Source organism: Falco cherrug, chromosome 10 (assembly GCF_023634085.1).
Source record: "Falco cherrug isolate bFalChe1 chromosome 10, bFalChe1.pri, whole genome shotgun sequence".
In the NCBI taxonomy this organism is placed as follows: domain Eukaryota; kingdom Metazoa; phylum Chordata; class Aves; order Falconiformes; family Falconidae; genus Falco; species Falco cherrug.
This window is the reverse complement of record NC_073706.1, coordinates 31,192,025-31,216,382: the sequence shown is the minus strand read 5'-3', so window position 1 is coordinate 31,216,382 and position 24,358 is coordinate 31,192,025. Positions and strand designations below refer to the sequence as shown.

The 24,358-nt window shown below is 39.0% G+C and overlaps 1 protein-coding gene across 6 annotated transcripts in view; it reads right to left on the bottom strand.

Annotated features, from left to right (window-relative positions):
* The window catches only part of INSC (INSC spindle orientation adaptor protein), a 138,385-nt gene that overhangs the window by 105,180 nt on the left and 8,847 nt on the right, over window positions 1-24,358 (bottom strand). For 5 of the 6 annotated variants that reach the window (XM_027810522.2, XM_027810523.2, XM_055722842.1 and 2 more), the window contains exons 1-2: window positions 14,362-14,491; window positions 14,089-14,177 (exon numbers count right to left, since the gene is read on the bottom strand). The gene's annotated coding sequence lies outside the window, so the exon portion shown is untranslated. Of the gene's footprint in view, window positions 1-14,088; window positions 14,178-14,361; window positions 14,492-24,358 lie in introns of those variants that run through there. The other variant, XM_055722840.1, reaches the window with a different exon arrangement.

Here is a 24,358-nt window from a genome sequence, read left to right as displayed (position 1 = left end):
TTTTAAGAAGAAAATACTGCATTTATATTTTTGAACTGCTGCCAAAGAGTATCGAATCAGAAGGTATTGTCTTGTCCTTCTGTCCTTCACATAAAACAACATAAAAGAGCCAAAAAACTGTAATAACACCACAGATAGGAAATCCCCAGCAGGACTAGAGGCAGAACTGCTCTGTAGGATCACTCCCATATTCGGTATCTCAGGGGCATGTGTAATGTCACCAGAGCACATCCAGAAATCCCTAGCAAATCTAAAGGCTCAGAGGCACTATGTAGCCTGTACACATTAGATTAGATTTACATCAGAGATCACACTGTGTCTTGGGAACAGCTTGGAGCAGGAAGTGCAAAGCCATTCTTCAGGTCAGTGTCCTGCACCAAGTCTTTGTGTCATGAGCATTCCTGAGCCTCTGGTTGCAGGGCTCCAGAAGGCCAAGCAAAAACCAGTTGATATGGTATTACCTGATGAAATGGGACAGTTTTCATGTGGTTTTGTGGTTTGATCTTTTTGTTGGTTTTATTTTGGTTTTTTTTTGTTTTTGAAATGTCCCCCCCCACCCCACAATTCATAGGCTGAAGTTTTGGTATGGAAGGGCCAAGAAGGAGAGTACAGGCAACAAAACAACAGGAAGAGACACAAGGAGAGAAGTATTGTTTGTTGGCAAGTAAAGTTTGGATGCTGATGGGTGTACATGTGAAGAACTATGCTGACCCGAGAGCTTCTAATGTTACTGATTCTGAATAAAAAAAAAATGGATGCCCTTTTCCAGAAATATGTCCATCAATGAAAAGTTTGCATGACTAAGAATTCAGTGAAAATGGGAAAGAAAGAGCTTCAGGGTTTGCCACTTTCACTCAGTACAACATCAAAAACATTAGTGTAGATCAAAGAGTGCTTTGTGCTAGGCCTTTTGTTTAAAATCCAGCTATGCTGTAGAGTCAACACATGCTCCATCAGCTTATAGCAATATACATCATAGCTCTGTACTACACATTACCATTTCTATGAATATTGTAGCTCAGTAGGGACCTGTGTAGTTTGATTTACAAAGTGGTAATCTACATGTCACAGTCCTTTTACTCAGTAAAGCTCCAACTTCGGAAGCATACTATATCTTTCCTATTGCTAACTCCCAGATACACAGCAAGTTACTGGAGTCTAGCGACTTTGCATCCATCAGCTGAACTACAACAACTGACTGCTCCTCAGCCAATGTTCAGTAACCTATTACACAAAGGAACTGGCACATAGATTTTGAGTACACAAAGAACTACTTCACAGCCTGTTCCAGGACAGCTGTATTATTTGTTCTCATAATTTTCTGAAAGGTGATATCAAACAAAGAGAAAAATTATCTTTTCAACAGTACAAGTCTCATTGCAGAAGAGGGCTAATGTTTTGATAAATATTTCTTATTATTACCACAAGTTTTTAATAGTTTGGGATGGCACAAGTGGGCATACATACACCAGAACTAGTTGGAAGCAAAGGTCCCAGAGCCAAACTCTTGCTATTAACAGCCAAATTCAATGAATTCCTAATCTTTAGGCTTAGGAATCCACAGTTTCCAGACTTTATTTTTCCTCCCCATGGAAAAACATAACTGTGACCGTGGTTTGTTCATTCACAATTTTGGCTTGAGCTTTGTAGTTATTTATGACTATGCCATAGAACTTGCTCATTAAAACTTCACTGAAAGTCAAACAGACAGTTCCACATTAGACTGCTTTCCAAATGTGAATCTGTTTACTCCATTCCAATGCCAGCCTGTGTACTACTAGCCCTCAAGGAACATGAGGCTGGTAAGACCAAGGAAATCTTTAAGTGTGAAAGTTTTCTGTAAACTTTTATTCCCAGAAATCTAGTGTTGACTGTTTCAGGTGCAAATGCACCAAAACTTAGCAGAGGTCACAAAGCTGATCCATTGCCCTGAAAGCTTCAGTCTTCAGGCTTGCTTCTGTTGCTACCTGTGATGTGTGGCCTGTGGAGCAGTCCACCTCCTATTTACAAGAGTAGCCAAGTAAAGTCCAAATCTCTCCTGAAAGCTCACTTCACTATTAAAATGCCAGCATTTTTCCATCTGTCATCTCTAGAGATAATTACATGTTTAAGAGTTCCATACATTTCCATTTTTTCATGATCAGCCTCAGAAAACTCTGCTCATCTGCAAATACCCGTCATCTCCCAATATTGCCAATGCAACTAAAGCCAATAATTAGCCTCAGCAAGAAAACAGACACATACCTAACCCCTCATGGGGACAGAGTGTATATTCCACCTGAAAATATGGCTTTCATTATTTTCAGAGTGCCTAAGCTATCAACAAGCTAACATTTACCTCAGCTGGATCCCAAGAACCACTTGTGCCAATTACACTTATGTCATACCAGTAAATACCTGAGGGCCAGGCATTCCAGATAACTTGCTAGATATTGCCAATACCCATCTACTGATGTGCCAGCACCTTGTCATCCAAGAGAAAGGATCTGCCATCTGAGCAGTCAGGAAGGCTGCCTGCTCCACCAGCAGTAGACTTCATGTACTAGTTTTTCTTTAGATACACATACCTGGACAAAACTCAGCACAGAGGTTTCAGGGCAAGAGCCCTTGAGCTCTCTCCGTCAGTGCTCAGGTGAAAGAATAGGATTCCTGACGCCACATACCATCTATACCACGACTTGACTGTCACATAGGTAACTTGAAGCTTGTGTACAGGGGCCAGATTTGGTAGCTACTATCAATAGAGACCTCGGTGAAAAACTGTCCCCAAAAGCAGAATCAATACTTGTACAGCAGTCCCCAAAACCAAAGTGTTTTTATTTGAAGATGGAGAACTGTGACCAGCAACATACTGTGAAGAAAAAAAGTTACATCCTTAAATTGGAAGAAAAAATTTAAATTACTGCAGTGGTAAATGTAGATCAGTTCTGAGGCCCAGCCACCTAATTGTCCATTAAGATATCAAAAAACAGATTCTTCTTCTAATGTAATAGTCTTCTAAAAGAGAACCCAAGAAAATGCTAAGCATTACTCATGATGGAACTACAGGACAGAGCTTTCGACTCATGACTCATCCAATAAAAGTGAAAGCAGTTCATAAGAGATTCTGAGAAGTTTCAAAGCACAAGATAAATTTACCTTTAAAAAAACCATTTCAGTTAGAAATGGAGGCGGGGGGAGCGAATCAGTTACAGGAAACATAGTGCAATAGTTACAGCTAGGGAATGAAAATAAGGAAAACATTCTGCTTTCCACAACAAGGTTTGTCACCAACTTCTTCCCCGCTACACAGCAAGTTATTTAACCTTTCCATATTTTGAGGTAATGGTATATCAAATTCTCCTACTCTCTTCAGTGCAGCAACAGATTACATTTGCAATAATGTTGGGGGTTGTTTACTTACATTCCTTGAACATCAAGTTGGTTTTAAGATATCTGCCCAAATCTAATTCCAAGAATTGAAGAGTTCATACATGTGAGAGTGGAATGCCTAGTGCACAAAAGTGCATTGTTTCTTTTTTTTAAAAAAGTGAAATGGTTGACCACTGAGAGGAGATGACTAAGAGGGGAATAAACACAGAAAAATAAGTTAGGAACCTTTAACATCCTAGAACCCCTAAAAGATTATAGAGAATAAAACAGAGCAAAGTCAAAACTCAGAAGGAAAATGCTGTTTTACAAAACGTGCCATTTATTCCCACAAAGTCACTGTGACTCAGGAGCTGGTATCACATAGTCACCAAAGAGTTAAGGTTGAAGGGACCTCAGTAAACTTCAAAAAGGAACATTCTTATGGTTAATACAAACTACCAAAGTTAAAATTAATTAAAATTTTAAAATCAAGTCTCATACCTCAAGACAGCTGCTACCTGTATATTGCATCCTCCTCTTGGAATGTCACTGAAAGTTTGGCTTCTGATTTTAACTGAACACCAGCCTTTTCCAGGATGACAGCGAACAGAATGGAAGAACTAGATGGGACCAGGGGCTGTCAATAAGACATACATGTAGAAACACCCAACAACCCTGCCACTGACTTCAGTGGTGAAATAAGCAAAACATGTATCATAAGTTTATGAGTCAAGGTTGACTGGGACCTTTTTAAAATTACATATACAAAATACCAACTTTTGCAGATAATTATCAGGTCACATACCCATAAAAGTCAAGAAAAGCTACTTTATTACCTGCTTATCTTACTTATTTATGGAATAGAGCCAATATTAGTCAGCACAAGTAGCTTCTTGCAAGCAAGAAGGCTTCAATCAGTAAGAAGTGGAGGTAATTAAAACGAGGGAAATCCAGAACACAGTTATACCTACCAATCATGTCATCTAAATTGTACTATTTTATTCATTAAAAATAAAGCTCTGAAACAAAGATGCCATATTTTGTGCAAGTTCTTGATTACCTTTCTGCCGAGGGAGCATGTAATTTACAAGAAAGAGGACTTAAAGCTTTAAGTGCCTCTGACTTAATTCAGCATGCTGTATTGATGGTCCCATTTAGATGATTCCATTTTAGGCCCCTCTAACGCATTAAAGGCATGACTTACTCACATCCATTTGGCTAATGATCCCCTACTGCTCTAAAGTAAATGACAGCTATTTACAGTAAATTATTCAATTAGATAGAGGGAAGTGCAGTATTCATTTTATATTGTTTGACATGGCAAAACAGAAGTGTGCAAGAAGGCAGGTGGGGCATTTTAATCTTTCAGAATCAATTGTTTAATCCACAGCAAGAGAATAAATATACTCCACAATACTTGTCAGCATCAGATTTTTATTGTAAACATTCTGAGACTGAAGTGTTGCAACTCCAGATAATACTTCTGAAGTGGGCAGAATTCTAAGTCATTATACAATGCAAGGAATGCTAGTAACCAGCATCTTACAGAACTGCGCACACAGTTACTTTTTTTTTAAACACGCTAGCAGGAGACTGAATTTCCATTTTAAACAAATATTAGGCATGAGCAATTCTGAATACCAGTTATTTGTAATGGAATTTATACTACAAAGTGCCTACCTCATTGTCAGAAATGGGGCTGAATCTCTCAAGACACTTGGATAGTGGGTATTTTTAATTCACAAAATCCCAGGAAAGGACAGCTCAGCTGCCCTCACAAATTGAGAGGGATTCAGAAAAAAAATCAAATAAAGGACAAGCTACAGAAGTGCAGATTTGGGCTAAAACACAGCCTGAAAGAAGGGAGTACGATCACACTGCAATAACTCAAAAATAGTCTTAGATTTGAAGACCTTTTCACACATTCTTCTATTCTTTCCAGGCGCTGAAGGGTGTGCTTTCATGCATGAGCACATGCACATGTTACAATCCCCACTTTATACATGCTAGTGTGGCCACCACGCCTGAAAAAGGCTGAAACCATGACTTTGATGTCCCCTATCAAACCCCTGCCTCCTGAAGGGAGGAACAAAGGAAAAGCTCTCCTCATTATGGGTACGAGCACAAAGTCCAAGGTGCAGGTAAGGCCACTGCACATCCTAAGCCCGTCAGTGACCATGCTTTGCACCATTCTCAGGCCTCCTAGCATTTAATACACAGAAGAGGAAAGAAGAGGCAATTTGCCTGAGTCCTCCTGGCTAGCCCTGATTGTGGAGAATTTCTCTTTTCCACAAGCCCAGAGTGTCTCAGAATAAGTGCCGAGCACCCCAAATAGAAGAACACTTCCCTCTGGCTAACCTGCCAATGCATTTAATTTTCTGCAGGCAGAGGGCCAAGTTCAGCAAGCACAGCTCCCACTAAGTTTAATGGGAGGTTGCTCTTGCCTATGCCAGCAAGCAAAGTTTGCCCAGGCACTGCAAGCAACATACTACAGAAAATACAACTGTAGCCAGCATCTGTATTCAAAGGATAAATTTGAATGGACTACTATTTTTTTTCCTCAGTGGTTCAGTTCTAAAGCTGCTGGCACAATGAAACCCTTCCTACTCTTGGTATGTACTCACTCGCTTCTGTGAGCAAGAATTCCAGATGGCCGTTTGTAATGATGACTTTAATCAAAAGACCAGCTTACCACGACTAGCTTAGTAGACTATTATGTCATCTGGTGCCTATATACCCAAAAGCACTAGCTAGTTTGTTCAGAAGACCTCCTACACACATGGCTACTGAATTCCTAAGGAAGGCCTGCATTTCAATGGCTCCAGAGCCTACTTTCTGCAATTCAATACTTGCTTATTTTGCTAGCTACCATCCCCCTCTTATGAAAGATTTATCTTATTTTAATTTCTAGCTCCACCAGAACCAAATATATTAGGCAGATTTTAGTCTAGATTCTCAGTGGCTCTGAGCTACTGATGCTGTGCCAATTTTTACTAGGCAAAGATTACTGCATTATTATTTGCAGAAACTCAGAAATCCCCTTCCTTTGAAATACCTTTTAGAGGCTATAGTAATACAAGTAATAGCAGTAACAATTCTAAACCTTAGCAAGCAATACCCTGATCTTTCAGTCTCTAGTGGCTATCTCTGCTTGACCTACACTACTTCATACAATGTCTTCCTTGTCCACCCTCCTGCTCTCAGACTAAACATACTTATATCTGCTGACATTCCCTCTGGTGCACAAGAGGCTTGGATGTACATTCGTTAAACATGCAATGATCCTCTGAAACATTCCACAGTTAATTTCCAGTGAAAAATTATCTGCCTGAAAGGCACTGAGTCAAATCAGATTGCAAGCCAATCCTTCATCTAGTAAGGAGTTAAGAATAGTGAAAACACTTAGCATGGCACTTGAAATCACCCAGGAAGCCCAAACTGTAAAAAAAACAAAACAAAACACAAAAACACACACACAAAACAAAACCAAAAAACAAAAAAAACAACCCCAAGCAATCACAAGATTGTTCTCTACACCAAATAAATTTATATTTTTCCAGTTCTGAAATCATCCACCCAGCCAAACAGGAAAGTTCAGAGCAACTGAGACATTAAAGGTACATTACACATCATAGCTATACTGAGCAGTACTGAAAATGAAATATTGAGTATGCAAAATAGTTTATATATTTCTGAACAGTTGTTCAGAATAGGCTGCTTGGAGTGGTAAAAGTTAGAAGACACTGAAGTGGAGGAGGCAGGAGCGATCAATATTGCACTTCACAGTTTCCCTTAAGCTCTTCACAGAGAAGTCCTTCCTTCCCCAATGCCAGGCTGTGATGGGTGCATTAGCTGCCCACACAGCTGGTGGGAGCACAGCTCAGTGGGCTGCTCACACCAGCGGAGATGGTACAGCCAAGCTGGCCTAAGAAAACGGCCAATACTGTTGCCAAGAAAATATAAGAGCAACTATTGGAAGGAATGACTTAACCTACGATGAAGCACTTGACATCATCTCCTTTCAGATGGTACAAATAGGAATGCTGAGGCCCAGGGACTCAAGCTCCCATGTCCCCATCCCCATTTACTGCCAAACCCTTCTGTCCCAAGCAAAAGCCCCGTCCTTATTGTGCACAAGTTTCTCCAAAGCAAGGACATTAACTACATTAACAAATCCAAATGGACTTGATTTACAAATATTATTTACAAAACACCCAAACATCCCTCAGAGAGGGCAGACCACAGTAGTATGATACCAAAACACAGTACAATTTCCCTCCACCTTATGCAGGTGCACTGCGTTTTCATTCATGTTACAATTAACAGACATTACAGGTCAGGCGGACACATCAGCTAGAAAATGGCACGATGATTAGTTAGCAGGCCTGCTCATATAACATCAAGCTTTGCTTAGTTTTGAGGCTTTTTTTCCTCCCCTCAAAAGCTTTGACATTGTTTTCTAGCTATGGTAATATTTTGATAAAAGAACAGGCAACATTTCCACATAAGGTATTGAGTGTGCCATCCTATAATGGCCCCTCTTCCTAATCTCATAATTCATACATGTTTAGATTTTTTGAAAAAATTATACAGAGTACTTTAATAGAACTGACCACAAGATAGAATGATTCCCTGAGACTTTCCAGGTCTCCCACAATGTCAGCAGCTGTTTAATACATCTCTGTAGAAGTCCAGATTTTTTTGTGGGTTTTTTCACATTTTCTTTCCTAGAAGCCAGAAGTCCCCTTATTCTCAAGTCCTGTGAATGCTCTCTTAAGTCATATACTTAGGAGCTAGAAACGGGAGGAGAGAAGCAAGAGCACTCAAACACACAAAATATGTAAGAAAATAGATGTGAAAGAAAAATCTGCTCTAGGGAAGCACTTGCATTGAAAAGGACTGTGACCTGGTCTGAAAAGCAAGCAAAGATGCACCATGAAGAAGTCTTACTGCATCCTATGCTTCTAGCTTAGCACACCACTTTGTGTTGGAAATAGTAATTCCCTGGCACGAGGCAATGCTCCAGCAATGATGAAAGCACATTTCAGGCACAGTACTGTGTTAAATTCTAATCATGCATCCTTCAACCAGACAATCCATGTTGGCTAAATTTTTCTTTTGCAAATCAACTTAATTTGGCTCTTTCTAAATTCATCTTTCTTTTCCTTCATTTAATGATTTCTCCAGAAATGCTTAAAATTGAGGACATTTTGAGAACTAAATTACAAGATCTGGCATATGAAGAAGACCCAAATTCCTATAAATAGATGAATATCCCATTTTCTGGAATTCTAATCAGCTTCTGCTTTTTATTTCATCCCTATTAGATGGCAATCTCCAGAGCATTTTTATGACTGCTGAATATTCATTCCTGCTTTTTCCTTTAAAGGAAACCTATTGATTGACTGATTTTGTAACTCACAAAGTGCAGGTCCCACGAGGAAAAAAATAAAGTGGACATAAAAGTACCAAAGTTTATACCTTATAAGGTAGAAGGATAAACAGGATTTCAACAGTAAACCTCTTTCTACTTGAGAGACGGGCATAAAGCTCTGCACCTCACAGACTCCACATTGGTGTCTAACAGTGCTGTGCAGCACAGCTATATTTTAACATTTCTAGAGAAATACAGCTCCAACTTAGTATCTACCTCACATTCACAGATTATCTGCATTTTCTCAGGATGAAAAATAATAATACCATGTTTATATTAAATTGCTACTGTAACTAAGGGCTAGCAAGAAGGTCTCTTTGTTGGTTAGCATGGGCACTTTGAGAAAGCAGGGAGGATGGAACCCTGCATATAACAACACTCCTCAGTCTCCTGGGTTTTTGTCTCCCACTTCGTTGCACACAATTGCTCCTCTGACGTCTTCCAGCTGTCAGACCCCTCTTGAGCACTGTAATGGGACTGGCAAGAGCAGCATCCGGTGTGTGTCTGCCCAGACACCACAGCAGCCATGTCAGGGAGGCGAGCAGTACTGAGTCACAGCTGAAGGCAGTGCTGTGAGTCCTGTCCCACACACAAATGTCAAAGTATATACTCACCTTCTCAGTTATGAGTCCAAGAAAATGCAAAATCAAACCAGATTTTCTTTTGTTCATAGCCATGTTCCTACAAGTACCTTATATAAAAAGTAAGGCAGGAAAAGCTGCCACACAACACACACCTAAAGTAATCTTACTTCAGCCACACTTTGACAGAAAGCCTAGGCAGCAACAAGATTTTTCCCTTTAGCTAGCAAACAGATCCCATTTCCCTTTTTTCCAGGGCCCACATCCATATGTTCAACTATAGTTTTGGTATCAGCATTTAGTTTCATATGGTTACCATTTCTAAGGAAACCACTTCCTCAGTATAGACACAGTTAGTATATTTTCTTATTTATATGTTATTCTTGATTTGGCAGAATACTTCCAGAGTGTGGGAGAGGGGGGAGGAGAGACTGCATGGGATAGAAATCAAACCTAGAAAATCAAAGATAACTTTATTCCTTAAGACATGGTAGATCAAATACAAATCACTACAAAAACAGTTTCAAGCTCACTTTCTACCTTTCTTTTCACAGTACAGCTATCACAACTGTTCAGATCTTTTCTGGTGAAATTACATATAAATGCATTTATAAATACATGCAAGCATTGCATGAGGAGGGACTAAAACAGCCAGATCACCATCTTCACTGCTATTTGCCTAGGTGCATCTAGCTCTGCTTTCCCGGGGAACACAGCGCCCTGGAGATATCAGTGACTTTGCTCACTTGCAGTCTCTTGGATATCACACACAATCATCACAGTGTTGGTAGAAAACTCAAAGCATTTATGCAAGTGCAATCTCTAGCAGATCTACACCTTGATGTAGTACATCATGGTGGCTAGCTAACAGAAGCAGCAAAGGCAACCAAAGTCTCCAGCACAGGTTGGGTATTATTCTATCTTCATTTTCTTTTTGTTGTAAACAGAAACAAAAACTAAAGTGTGCTCCAACAGGCAAGGAATAACTTTGTCATTTCAATACCAAGTTTTGAAACAGTAGTTCCAGAACCGAGTATCCATAAACCCTTTAGGCTCCAAGACTGGCATTAAATACCATGGCTTTTAAAGAAAATAAAACCCCAGTCCTCAGCTTGCCCTGGTATTAGTGGCTGCCAGAAGCGAGCTTTTGCCTACTCTAGCAGTTTACAGGTCAATGCATTGAACTGAAACTGGCAAAGACACAAGTCCAAGAGACTCAAGAGCACAAGTTTCAGTCTGACACTGCTGTGGCATGGATTGACATCAACCATTGCAGCTGCTTGCTCCATCACACGATATCAGAATGATTCTTTTAAACACATAATAAATATTGCCTTGAATAAACAACCAGCCACTCGTCCTGAAACATCTCACCTGGCCTGGAACAAACAAGAGTCAGAAAAATGAAATACCAAAAGGTCAGTCCACTATTAGTACAATCAATGCTTTCAAACTCACATTTGGGCTGAAAAATGCATGTTTAAATCCTATATGCAGTGTATGCTTGACAGTGTAGTTTCTTTACATGAAGAAAGTTGACATTAGCAAATTAGTTTGATCCTGACCTTTGAGAACAAGTTGTCCTACTTTTAATTCTTCCTGTGCTTGAATCTGACCAGGTTTGCTTTCCCAACTGCAATGTTATTGCATATATATTTTCTACCTCTTCAATCTGTTGGTGGTACTCCAGCTGTCTTCTGAGGACAGCTAATGATCAACAGCCTATTAGATTCTGGTGAACAAGTTTTCAAATATTTTTTTTTTCTCCAAATGAAAGTAGATCTCATGAAGCAGATCCTGGGGAATAAAATCTCTCAATGAATCAGATCAGATTCAAGGGATCAGGTTTTCAAATAAAGAATCATAACAAGAAGACCCAGAAATCTTTTCTAAATTTAATGAACGCTGATTTTCTGGGTCAAATATATGGATGACAAAGCACACCTGACATGAATTTGAAAATTACTTTTCTGAAGCTAAATATAATGTTGTAATATAGATTCATTAGGAATGTAATCTATGGTGAATCAACAGCTTTTCCCTTATTGGAGGGCAGCATGGGTGCCAACAAGAGATGGTGGTCATGGAGCAGTGCCAGGTTACACCAGCTGAAAATATGGCTTACTCCCCTTGCCACAGAGAGCTAGAATCTAAGAATACTAAGCTATGGCCCAGGTTTATTAAAGTGCATCTCCAACTATTGTATTCTCTCTGAAATTTTTAGACTTTGTCCTGAAGTACACAATGAACTAGAATTCAGCTCATGTAACGCAACAAGCTATCCCTGGGGAAACACAGCATCTCTGGGTACCACTTCCCTACACAGAAAACTCAGTGTAAATGCTATGCTTCCTTTCACCCCCATACACTGGTCTTACCTTGCAGCATAGGACCAGTAAGTAGAAATGAAAAGCTGCTTTTCTGTAGGATCAGAGCACAATCTGAAACTGTATGATTCAGAAAGTCCTCTTCAGGATATAATTCAAATTTTGTAAACATTAAGAATTTATCAGCACCGAGCTGGTTAATAAAATCATTTGTGTTGTCACTATTAACTAGGTTATATGAAGAATTTAAATGAAAATAATTTGAAAAGACATTACATGAAGCAGAAAAACATTTAGCTCCTCTTCCAAAAGTTTTGCAACTTTATCCACAATTTTTAGGAACTATTTCCTGTGAGCTGCATACTAGAAAGGATTTTGATGACAAAAAAAATCCCATTAATAAATCAATTGACATTTCATGATTAGTAAAACATCATATTAATTACTGTCTTCATTAAAATAGTCAGACTTACAGGAAACAAAACAGATATCCTTATTACTATGAACAAAGGTAACATTCATTGCCAGTCAAAGACTGAGATTTTTGGTTCCAGTGTTCATCTCATCTTGTAACAGTGAGAAGCATGTTTAAGTCCATGAAGTTTAAAATTAATCAGATGACCCAAACAATGAATAAGAAATCTTTCCCTTTAAAAGCATTAACTGTTCCTTCATATTATGTGACACAAACAACATTGAAGCTTAAAAGTAGTTTTCAAAACTATAAATCAACAACAAAGAAGTCAACATACTAATGCAATACAGATGTAAAGTTCAGTTTGTTTTTCACAGCATAGTAGCACAGCTTAGTACTTAGACATGGCATTTACTTTTCTGTCTTTTAATCCATCCTAATAAAGAAGCAGACATTTACCCTACAAGCCACTTTTTCAAGCCATCTATAGGCCTTCTGGGTGGATTTCTGCCCACTGCAGGCTTGCAGAGTAGAGAACAGGAAAAGTATTAAATGCTTTAGCCTACATGGGCACATCGCATCTCTACTGTATTAAGTGCAGACATAATTTTCGTAAAAGAAAAAACAAAAACCTACATATTTGCCCAATAGATTTCTACATCATCTACATGCTCCCTTTTCAGTAACTTTAACAGATATGAACTAGCAGAGCTAAGTTCAAAGAATTGCTCCAAGAAACATTTACCATCATAGAATTAATAGCTTACCAGGAAGGGGATGGATGGTGCATGGCTCTACTTATTTTACAGTTCTTGTGAACACTAGCCTACCTACCAGTTTGGACATCACTGGAATATCAGATATTATTAAACTGAAGCCTGGCCAGCAGTTGACATAATGCTGAAAGTAGACTCAATTCCCTTTACTTCCACTGGAGCAAGGAAAGAAAGCTGAGATCACATTTTGTTACCAAAATGGAATTTTTAGAAGAGAAATGGAGGGGCCAATTCAGCCCTTTTGAAAAAGCTACGCAACCTCAAAATAATAGTCAGGGCTGTGATGTGATTGAAGCAACTAGTATCACATTTTGGGGGCCAACTTACTAGGTATGCCTTTGTAATTACAAGTTTACATCCATCCAGCTGGAGGAACAGCAGTAATGGTGCTCATTTCCAGAAGATCAGTATTTAATTGTTAAAAATGTTTTTTTTAAGTTAAAATTCTTTCTGAAATCATATCCTCTTTGGTTTCTTTCTTGGCCCAGTTTTCAGTACTGGAAACTGCCGAAGTCCATCTATCTTGAACAGGCTCTTTAGCTGGGAAGGCAGAGCACCTAAAGCTGGAACAAGACCCTTCTGCCTGAATATTTTCCCTCTGCACTGAAAAAATGCTGCATTATCTCTCCCTTCAGGTAGAAGGGGACACTCATTAAATGTGCAGAAATCTGTTTTAGAACAGGAAACCTGCAAGCTAGAACTGCACAAACTGAGCAAGTACAGTCCCGCTCCAGCTGCCTGCATCATAGCTCTCCCAGCCTTGGTTCAGCTTGCTTCTCATCAGCCAGAAGGAACGTATGTTGTTCTATGCTGAAAACTCATTTGATGGTTATTAGCATTTAATCCAGCTCGTTTATGCTAACAACCAACACCTTTTGAAAAATTCATTGTATACAGTATTTGCCATCCAGCCTCCCAATGCCTTCTTCAATAATATACAAAAACAGCATGAAGAAACTTTACAAAAGGGAGAGGTATCAAAGAGACACAGAGGGGTATGTAATGCAATCATGAAACATAAGCAGAATCAAGCTCAACAGCACTCATTTTCTAGTATAACTAATACATCATTGATGATGGTTTGCTGTTAGCTCTGTGTTCTTACCTCACATCTTGTTTCAAAGGAAAAGCATAAGCTCAGCTGTTGCTAGATCTACTTTATCTTTGGCTTGATGCTAAGTGCAAATATACCTCTCAAACTCACCTCTTTTATGCAGGCCAGAATTCAGATTCCTTCTCTGCGATGACTTCTTTGACAAGACTGCAATTCTCTCTATGGACAGCCTCAAAGCTCTGGAAAAGGAGTATTTTCTGTTAGTTCTAGTTTTGTAGGTTTTGTTCGTTGTTTCGCGCACCCCCACCCCCCAGGTCCTTTCAACTTGTTTGCATATCTAATAGCAAGAGAATGTAGAATCTTGAATATAAAAAAAGTAAACTATTTCAAGCAGCAAGAACAACCAACAGGGGAATAACATACCTATGTTATATAATTTAAGGAAAAGCTGCAAATACACCACTTAGCATGCAAAGAAATCCAAGGTTTCAGTCCTGCCAGGATCCCAATCCAGCCAAGTACTTAAGGATGTTCATAGGAACCAAAATGAAAAGCCTCATATGTTTAAAACCTGACACCTGCTTAAGTGCTTTGCTACATTAGGGCCAGTAGCCTCAGCACTTCTCAGCTAAGCTGCTTTTGAATCTTCACTGAAATTCCTTCCATCGTCCTTCGGCACTTGCCTTTAACCTCTCCAAACACCCTGTGGTTTGGATCAGGGGCCACCTGAGGCTTGCCTCAGCACAGCTGCTGTTTCTCCATGAAAGTGTACATAGTAAAAGCAGTTTCTAAGCCTTTGACACAGCCCTTGAAATGAAAGGGAAACCTGGTACAGAAACTTTAAGAGCAATACTGAAAAGAACATGCCCTCATGCAGTTGCTTAGATCCAAAACAATTTTTTTAATGCCTCGTAGGGAATGGCTGCATACCACACCTACCTTAAGGGCTATTTGGAAACAGCTGCTCTTGGAAGTTCATTTGGAAGTGACACACTTTTCCAGACAGACATGGTTTTCTGGTTAGAGCACCAGTCCGATTCTGTCCCTGGTTCTTGTGCAGCCCAGTGAGTCACCTACACCCTGATTCAGCAAAATGCATGCCTAGCCAAGAAGATACAGAGTATATGCTTAAGGCCAGTTTATTAAAATTTGAGCATGTTTGTCAAATAAAGCAAGTTTCTGCTTTGTTGGACTAAAGTCTCATGTTCTACAAAATATATAATTACAGCAGAGGGCTATTCTTCCCTTTAACTTGCCTTTCCATCCTGCCTATTTAGTTGATAAGCTATATGAAGTAAAACTTCCTTGGATTGCACCTTCATATTTAGCACAGCGGAATGGGTTTTCAGTACAGGTTTCTCAGTGCTTTTTTGTGGTCCACCTTCATGCTGAGTGTACACATTAGGCTCAGTAGTGCTTAGTTATGAAGTACTACCTTAAGAGGGTTTGTTTCTTGGAGTTTGGGTGTTTGGTTGGTTGATTTTTGTTGTGGGTGGGGTTTTTTTGGGTTTGGTTGTTTGGGGTTTTTTTGAGTGGGGGGTAAGGGGGGCTGTTAAATAGAAAAGTCAAGAACAAAACTACAGCATCTGAATGTTTTGCTTTCCCCCAAGCTCCAAGAAGGAAATAACTGTAGTGTGTGATCTAGTACACTACTAGTAAGGTGCTGAACAGGTGCAGAAATCTGCTTCCCCTGAGTCACCTCAGCACAGTTATGCTTTTCATATGATGTCACGTGGACACAACCTGGTCGTCCAGCCCTCCAATCACTCTAGATACAAAATAATCATATACCTCTAGTCATTTCTTGCTTTATAGTATTCCTTCACCTTCCAGTAGCTTCAACAAATATAGCTCCTGTTTGCCAGATTTGACAGGTATGCAGGACATACTCAGAAATCTGTATTTTCTGGACTGGATGGGAACTCAGTTTCAAACATTTTATAGCTCTGAGAAAAATTTTCAGACTATTTTATCCTCCATTGTGTGAGCATAACTCTCAGTTAAAGACCATTAGGGTAAATTGAATAACTCTAAGATACGAAGATTTGGCCAACACTTTTTTAGGCAAATTAAATATACGCAGATTGTAATTGACAATCTATTTCAAATGATAAAATACATACAGCATATTGCTGTGTCTCAGACTGCCACAACTTTCATACTGGAAACAAAATGCCTAGCAATCCAATCTTTAGATGTGTGTTGCAATGAAAAAATAATACCAAAAATGCATAGTTGTAGGCAAATGACAATATAGATTCATGCAGGAAAAAAATAGCACATGAGTGGAGAAGATCTTGTGATTAAAAAGTTGAACCTGGGACAAACTCAGATAAAAATTAATTTATTGATTAGAAAAAAAGAAAAACCAAAGAATGGCAAATTGAGGCTGCTTTTGATTATATCAAAGTCTGTCTCATTGTTTACCAATACCCCAACAAGTCTCTGCACGTGCATCATCCCTCACTACCGAAAATGACAGTAAGGCCTATGTGTCTGTTGGGATGGTCTCTTAATACATGAATGAGATGCCAGCACACTACAGGTATGATGCAGTGTGGTGGCTGACAAGCAACTGCCTTCTCATTATTCAGCCTCTGATCCCCTGAAATACTATCCTAAACAGAAATTATTTGCACAAATGGGTATTTTGAACATCAAAAAATGAAACTCACACTATCCACAGAAAGCCAGATCATAGGAAAAAACCAACTTGTGGAAGTACATAAAATAGTGTCCCTCCCTTTTAAAAAAAAAACAAAAATAAATCAGGTTAGCATAAGTCTTGTCTGCATCACGAGCATGTCTCTGTTACTCTGTTCAGAGAGATACCACCATAGTCTCCCAGGCTCTAGGACCAACACACTAAACCTACTCATCTTTACCTTGAATAAAAATCCCAAATCCATGCAAGACTAAGTCCCCCGTGTATAAAGCAGGGATTCATTGTGCACAGAACTTTTGAGGAATCCTTCCATTAATCTGGGATCCTCCAACACACAATAAGCTATGAATACATGAAACATCCCAATATTGTTGGTCACATGCCACATATAAGTAATGCTGGAAATCCCTGTGTATCTCTATCATACTTACAGTAGCTCCGACACTTAAGGAAGTGAAGCATCCTTACAGCAGAGATACAATCACAGTATTTAAAATGCAGTAGTCCAATACTTCCTGGAAGCTTCAAACTTACTGCAAGTGCACAGAACAGCATGTGTACATGTACTTGGCCATGAAATCCTAGACTGGCATACATTAGTCTCATTTAACTACCTAACAAGAAATGTCTTCTTGTATCACTAGAAAACACAGATCCTTCAAATAAGGAACAATATTTCCACTGTAGCAACCAGCACTGCAATGCTCAGAGCACTTCCATCCCACAAGAGTGATAACACCCCTCCAGAATAAATACAACAATCCACTTTTGTGAACCTTATTTATCAAGCGAACCTACTGACATCTTGTCAGCACAAGCACTTCTTTTCATCACCAGAGGTTTGTCAGACCAGAGAATATTATTTCGATACTGCAGCATTAAAAAAAAAAAAAAAACATACCTTGCATTTGATCTAATTATACTATTACCTACAATTTCTAGTGGCACTTTAAAGTCTGGACTTTACTCTTCTGCAATAGCACCATAACAAAATACAGCTACATACAGTGAGGCCTAACAGGTTTTATAGCAGTATCTTACATTTTCTTTTAGCAATACCTTTTCTTTTCATGCCATTAACAAAGCCTGTGGTATACAAATATTGATCAGCACTGAATTATGTCAGATTCCTGTCAACAGAGCTTAGTTGCACTGAAGTTTGGCCAGCTGCTCAGTGTTCAAACAATTTCACTGAAGTCCTTTTCTATGGTGAATCACTTTGAGAAGAATATATTATTGTGGACAAACCATAAGCATCTCAAAAGTTCTCACTGTTTGCTTATATTTTAAAACATTCATGCAGTGGTTTTGATCCATTTACACACCATTTGAGGGTAGTATTACAAAATAGTGTTCATAGTCCTAGGAGGGACTGCACACAGCTACCATTGACTCAGGGGTATGATCAGAACCATGTCTGGCTTCTTTTTGTTTCAAAGGGGTATGGGAATGGGTGAAGCTACCATTTGGGCTAGGTAATGGTAGTTCCGCCTCTTGCTTAGCAGACTTCATAAACAGAGAGTAGGAGGCAGAGAAGGGCTTTGTTCATTCCATGCATGCTGTGTGCTTGTACAGAAAGGCAATAACTGATTTTATTGATAACACCATAGAGGTTTCTGGCCTCCCTGGTACCACAACTCCCCTTCTCAGACAAGTAAGCTGTAAACTTGCTTTAAAACTGATACACTAGACACTCTTGTGCCAAGTTTATGAAGCATAAAAACTTTTCAGATGGCTCTAAAAGAGCTTTTAAGTGTCCAAGAAATTACAGACTTATCTACAGAACTGAATCTTCTTTCACTCGCAGTTAACAGACTTCTACTACACAAACTTCGTCATTTTCTCAATAATTTTTCTATCTACTAGCCATCCAGTTTTTATAAACGTATTAAGAACCCCCTTCAAGCTTAATCACTTTTAATGTAAACATATATATCATTAACTGTATAAATAAATTTGCAAAGATATTCATTTAAATCTCCCTCACCTTTCAAGACAAGGCTAAAGCCATTATAAAATCTAAGGTTCAAATTATGTCCTGTTTTTCTCTCATTAGTCAGGCACACAGAGAACTAATGCACTATTAAAACCACCACCAAGACAAAACAAAAAGTCGGCTCCTACAAGTCATCCATGGGAGGCTGCCTTATTACAGCAGAAGCCAAATCAAACACCGTGTGTGGTCTTTGGGAGAGGAGGCCTTTGCTGCGGGAAGGGTTTGCAGTCTCCTGTCCACTAGGAAAGACACTAGCATGAGCAAAGCCACAGAACAGACCAGGACAAACGTAAATAGATCATGAAAGCATTAAAGATATGGGAAAGCAGACTGAATCCAAGGCCTGTGTTCTGAATAACAAAGGACTTTGAGGAGGAGATAAAGCTTCCTATATTAGATGGGCTGCAAAACAATGGTCACAGCCAGGCTCCAGGATTTTATTTTCCTGCTGGTTTTAGTCTCTTCTTCCCCAAATCAACACTATATTGTTCAACAATAAGCACAGCTGATTCTGCCCTTTATGTGGAATGAAGCAAGTGTTTACCAGCTGTCCCAAAGCCATGAAAGGCTCTGTCATGAAAAAAAAAAAAAAAGTCTTTGGCCATCCCAGTACATCAAGCTGTCAAAGTGTTTGAACATGGTTATTGTTACATCTCTGTTAATGTTAAAAAAATAAACCAACAAACAGTGATCTTGTACGACATTTATATAATAAACTATTAATCAAAATCCCTATGCAAAGTTCATCTCTTATTAAAAAAATTAACTTGACAGATTAGCTCTACAAGAGTTGAAAGCTGTCAAACTTAAAAGGCTGTGCCATAGTTCTCCCCCACAGCTTTTGGCAAAAGCTAATCAACATAGCTTTTCAACATCCCCTAGTTAATTCACTGGCAAAGACAGAAGAATTTACACTCCTCTTGTGTAAGGTTATGTTAAAATTGCATCTATTTTTGCAGCAGATCTTACACATCCAAATCCCTCTGTAAATATCCCCCAGTTTCCACAACAGCGAGGCCACCAGGAACCCAGTGTATCAGAGATCAATGATGAAACCTTCTTCTTCCCACTTGCAGTGTGTCATATGCAGATTGCGTACTGCCTGAAAAAATAAATAGCAAACCCCTGACAAAAACGTAAGATAGGGATTTATCCTTGCTTTGCTTTTAGGTACCACATATTTGAAATTGAACTCTACAAATTCCAGGAAGCCAAAGAACAAATCAGAGAAAACAAATACCAACACAGCAGAGTTTTCCCAGGTCCGGCGCCACCAATCTGCTGTTTTAGCAATTCCTGTAGGAAGTAGTGTCTTTGCACATCTGTTTTAATTTCAGAGTTTGAGAACACTTCCTACTTAGAAAAAGATATTGGTACTTCTTGACTCCTGGATCCTGTTCTCATGTGTGCCTATGACTAAATGAAACTTAGCGTATTCACCAACTTATTTTTGCTACAGTATAGCTCATGCTTACCTTCCTACACATATGTATAATTCACTTAAAAATCAATAGCTGATCTAAAGTTTTCCTAGGAAAGGCATTACAGTATTTGCAATGAACCAAATTGTCTCTTCAGACACTTATGGAAGTTTGGCTCCATAAGAACAGTTATCACAGAAACCCCCAAAATACATTTCCCTACACTCACCACACTGCAGTATGTGATGTGCCACAGCCATTTCCTCTTTCTGAAGATGCACATAATTGTGGTATCTTAGATAATGCAGTGAGCATGGAGAAATGGTAACCTTTGAAATGGAAAAATGATAGTTTGCACAGTAATTGCAAGCTATCATAAACGCCAGTGTTACTTAACTGCAAGACAGAACAAAGGCTGGCCCCAGTTCGAGGCAATTAAACTCCACAGCAATCAAAATAAAAATAAAAAGCCTTTGTCACAGATGTACTTTTTCATATTTACTGGAAATAGTGAAGCAGCTCAGCCTTAATGAATCAAGAGACTGAGCCAACCAAACTACAGGTCTGGCCTCTGGGAAGACTCTGGTCTGTGCCCCAAAACAAACCAAAACACACACACCCCCCAAAAAAAACCCCAAAAATAAAGCAGCCAACAAACAGGGGAACAGGCACTAACTCAGAATTTTCTTTCCAAAAGTAGCAGCTGGCAGCCAGGTCAACGGGAGGAAGGCAAGCATTGCTTTACGGACCTGGAGCCGTTGCAGAGTTTGTCTGGCATTCAAGAAATGATCTTATCTCCACTGATGGGCATTTTGTTTATGGAATCAAATCCATAGCAAGTAATGAACAGTGATTTGGCACATAAAGTCACACTTCATTATTTCTCAAAAATCTGGACTTATATTTCTATTTAGCATATGTAATAACTAATAAAGCAATTGAGTTAATACGACCTGAAAGCTAAAAGATTACTTTTACAGCACTGTGATGGGTCAGTTCCCTCCTTTAAGCAGCATCATTCCCTCTTTAGCAATATTACTCCCTCTTTCACATCCTCATCTCATTTTCTTCAAATCAATTACCCCTGTGCCCATTCCTTAAATTTATTTTGGAGGTGCCTAGGCTGCGGGGAAGAGGAAAAAAAAAAAACCTCAGAAAGTGTTTTAAATTGAAAAAGGCTGTAGAAACCTGAATACATTTTTAACAAAGAAAACTTGAGGCAGTGTGAAAAACTCTACATATTATCCTTTTATAAGAACTTTTCTCCCCTGGTTAGTTCCCTGTTCTTATTATTCAAAAGAATGAGTTCTTGCTTCTTACTCTTTCCCCCTCCTTCTCTTCTTTCTTACACACTATTTGCTTTTGAAAGGAATTGGGAATTTTAAGCCCTTTCTGTACCTGGTGTGCTTGCTGTTACAGAGGCCTTTCATTAGGAGATTACATAAGTGGTACTTGAAGCAATAATGGTGCAAAACAATATTGTAAAGGAACAATTTATTCATGTGATAAGAATTGCCTCATTTATTTTCCATAGAAATAGATCTGATTAAATTAATGTTTCTGTTTTCGAAGCCCATTAAACTGTAGTCTGCCCTTGGTAAATGGTACAGAGATTCACGGTGCTCAACAATATTTTTGGTTTGTTTATAATAAGTTTTATTTACTATCATTTTGTGACGTAGCTTCTTGTGCTCAGGTTTTGACAACGGCAAATAAAATTCTGCTGAAAATAGAAGCAAATAAGATTGACACAAATATTTCCATCTTCCTAGCTGTGTCCAAAAAATGCAAGATTTGAGAGAAAAACTGAAATTCTCATATGATGTACCATTAGGCGCAAGAGCTGCTAACCAGGATCATAAAGAAGAACTTAAGGCACAGGGAGCCTGATTAATCCTAAACTATTCTCCTGTCTGTCCTTCAGGCACAGTTGCCAGCCTCTCCATGGAAATAGCTCCAAAATCTGCCACCATGTGTTTGTGAAATAACTTCACTCTAGGAAAGTGCACGTTTTATAAGCACCTTTTTTAGATGGCATGTTTATCCATGGAAACTCCCAAGAAACTAAGAGAAGAAGAAGAATATTCTTAAATCAAACAATATTATCTAGATCACATCCTGACACAAGGTCATTTTTCTGCATGTGGGGGTTTTTGATGAGAGAGAGAATGACAGAACACTAGTCCATGAATTCTGGTACTGCCCTTGAGCACTGCAGGGTGGGTGCCTGCCATTCCCAGCAAAAGCTACAACTAAAGAGAGAAAAAATAGTATTTACCTTATTCAGTATAGGAGTAGAATAATTTTTAGAAAGTTTTTTATAGGATTCTGCAGTCCTGCTGTTTTTCTTCCACCTCTACAACAGGGCCTTTGGTTTGTGGTTGTGTTTGGGTTTTTGGGTTTTGTTTTTTTTTTTTCTTAATTCAATTGTCTTTGGGGAGTTATTTTAAGTTATTCCATAAAGAAAGTAAACGCTTCTCTTTTGTCCATTAGTACAGTAACAAAGTACACAACCCTGAGCATCCAGAGAGCACCTTATCACCTTTGGCTTTAGTTTGAACAAGGAACTGTGCTGTAATGATAGTGTCTAATGTGGCAAGCAGTGTTTTTCTGTTAATCTTCATTGAACTTCATCTGTATTGTTATCATGCTCAGATCAGTATTAAAATTAAGACAGTGGTTTTATTTCCACCCATCATCATGAAGGGAGTAAGGAGGATCCAGAAACATTACAAATTTAAGTGATCAAATTGAGAGAGAAGTGACATCTCTGTCCTCTCCATTTTGCATGTTTGTCCTCAATTTTTTTTAAAACAAGATGTAGAAGTGGCACATTCACAGCTACAACTGAACTGGTTTGCCATTTTTGTGCTTTATTATGAACAAGCAACGCTAACAGGTTGGCCAAGGGCTTCATAGTAGTCCTGGCAATTTACAGTCTATCCTCTCTCTGCTTTCAAATCCATACAAAACAATCACCGTGATGCTCAGACCAAAACACAGACTATTTTTGTCACATTGCCACCCTTCAACACCAACAAGACACCGGCAATACATTTTACTATTACATCATTTTTTACCTGTTCGTAGTACCCAGGCCTACTTCATTGTTGACCTTTCTGCCAGATGTATTGGTTCCTGCAGGATATTATGAAAATAACTGTATAAAACCTAACTTTTACTAGAGCTGATCAGATCCAATGTGAGATAATCTTCACTGTACACAGCTGTTCTGAAGGTCCCAATGGGAAGCTGCACACTTTTTTGGATTGCCAGACAGTGGGGGCTTGGGGGCATTTTGGAGACAGAAAGTAAAAGCAGATCTGGGGGGGCTTAAAGAAAGGAAGCAGGGGAGAGGACAGATTTATACACTCAGAAGAAGAGTATAACTCCAAAGTACTTACTAAGGAATTTACAGCTGCTGTTTGACTGAAGTGAGCTCTCTCAGGTATTAGCTGTATTCATCCCAACACACACTTGGGAGCACATTTTCCACTCACATGGTAGTTATGGCCTAAGCTATTTTTTTTCCTTAAACTCCATTTCCCAAAAAAAACTAGCAAACATGCACACCTATGTCTAGTCAAGCAGAACAAAAAAAGCCCCAAAAAAACCCAAAAACACACCCCCACCTCAAAAGGTTGCCCCGCTTTCTAAAGCATAGAAACCCAACCTCTATGTGGGAATCAACACAAATTTGCATCCCAGCTATAAAGCCTCAGTTGCAGCTTCTAAGTGCTAATGTAGGTTCACACATGTAGTACATAATCACAGCCACACATCAACAGTTTAACTTTCAAAGTTAAACAGATTCTGGAGGTGCAAAATTTTCTCTCCAAATTCTAAATTTCAGAGCCAGTTAATTGCTTCTCCATTTGTAGAGGACAACAAAATAGCAATGAAGGCTTAGAAGACACTTACCAGGGAGCATATTTAAGATTTATTCCAGTTTCAGAGTCATTATTAATTTCAAAATGATACTTTGGATTAATAAAAGCAGTCTTTTATATTTCTTTGCCAAATCACATGATGCTGACTGTCCGGCCAGTTGGGGTTTGGTTTTGTTTGTTTGTTTTCTTGTGGTAACTAATTTGCCAGCAGCCCTACTTCTTTGCAGGGGTGATGCGTCTGCAGCAAGGCGATCAGGACAGTCTATTTAGTGATTGCTATGGGTGCCTACCAACACTTTTCTGATGAGCACAGCTAGTAGAGGGAAATACAATCTTAAAGTTACTAAACCAGTTAATCCTTAACACATGGAACAGTGAGAGGCAATTCTCTGGCCAGGAAAGCTTTCTCACAATGGATTATAGAAAGCCTAATTTGAATGATGAGAGT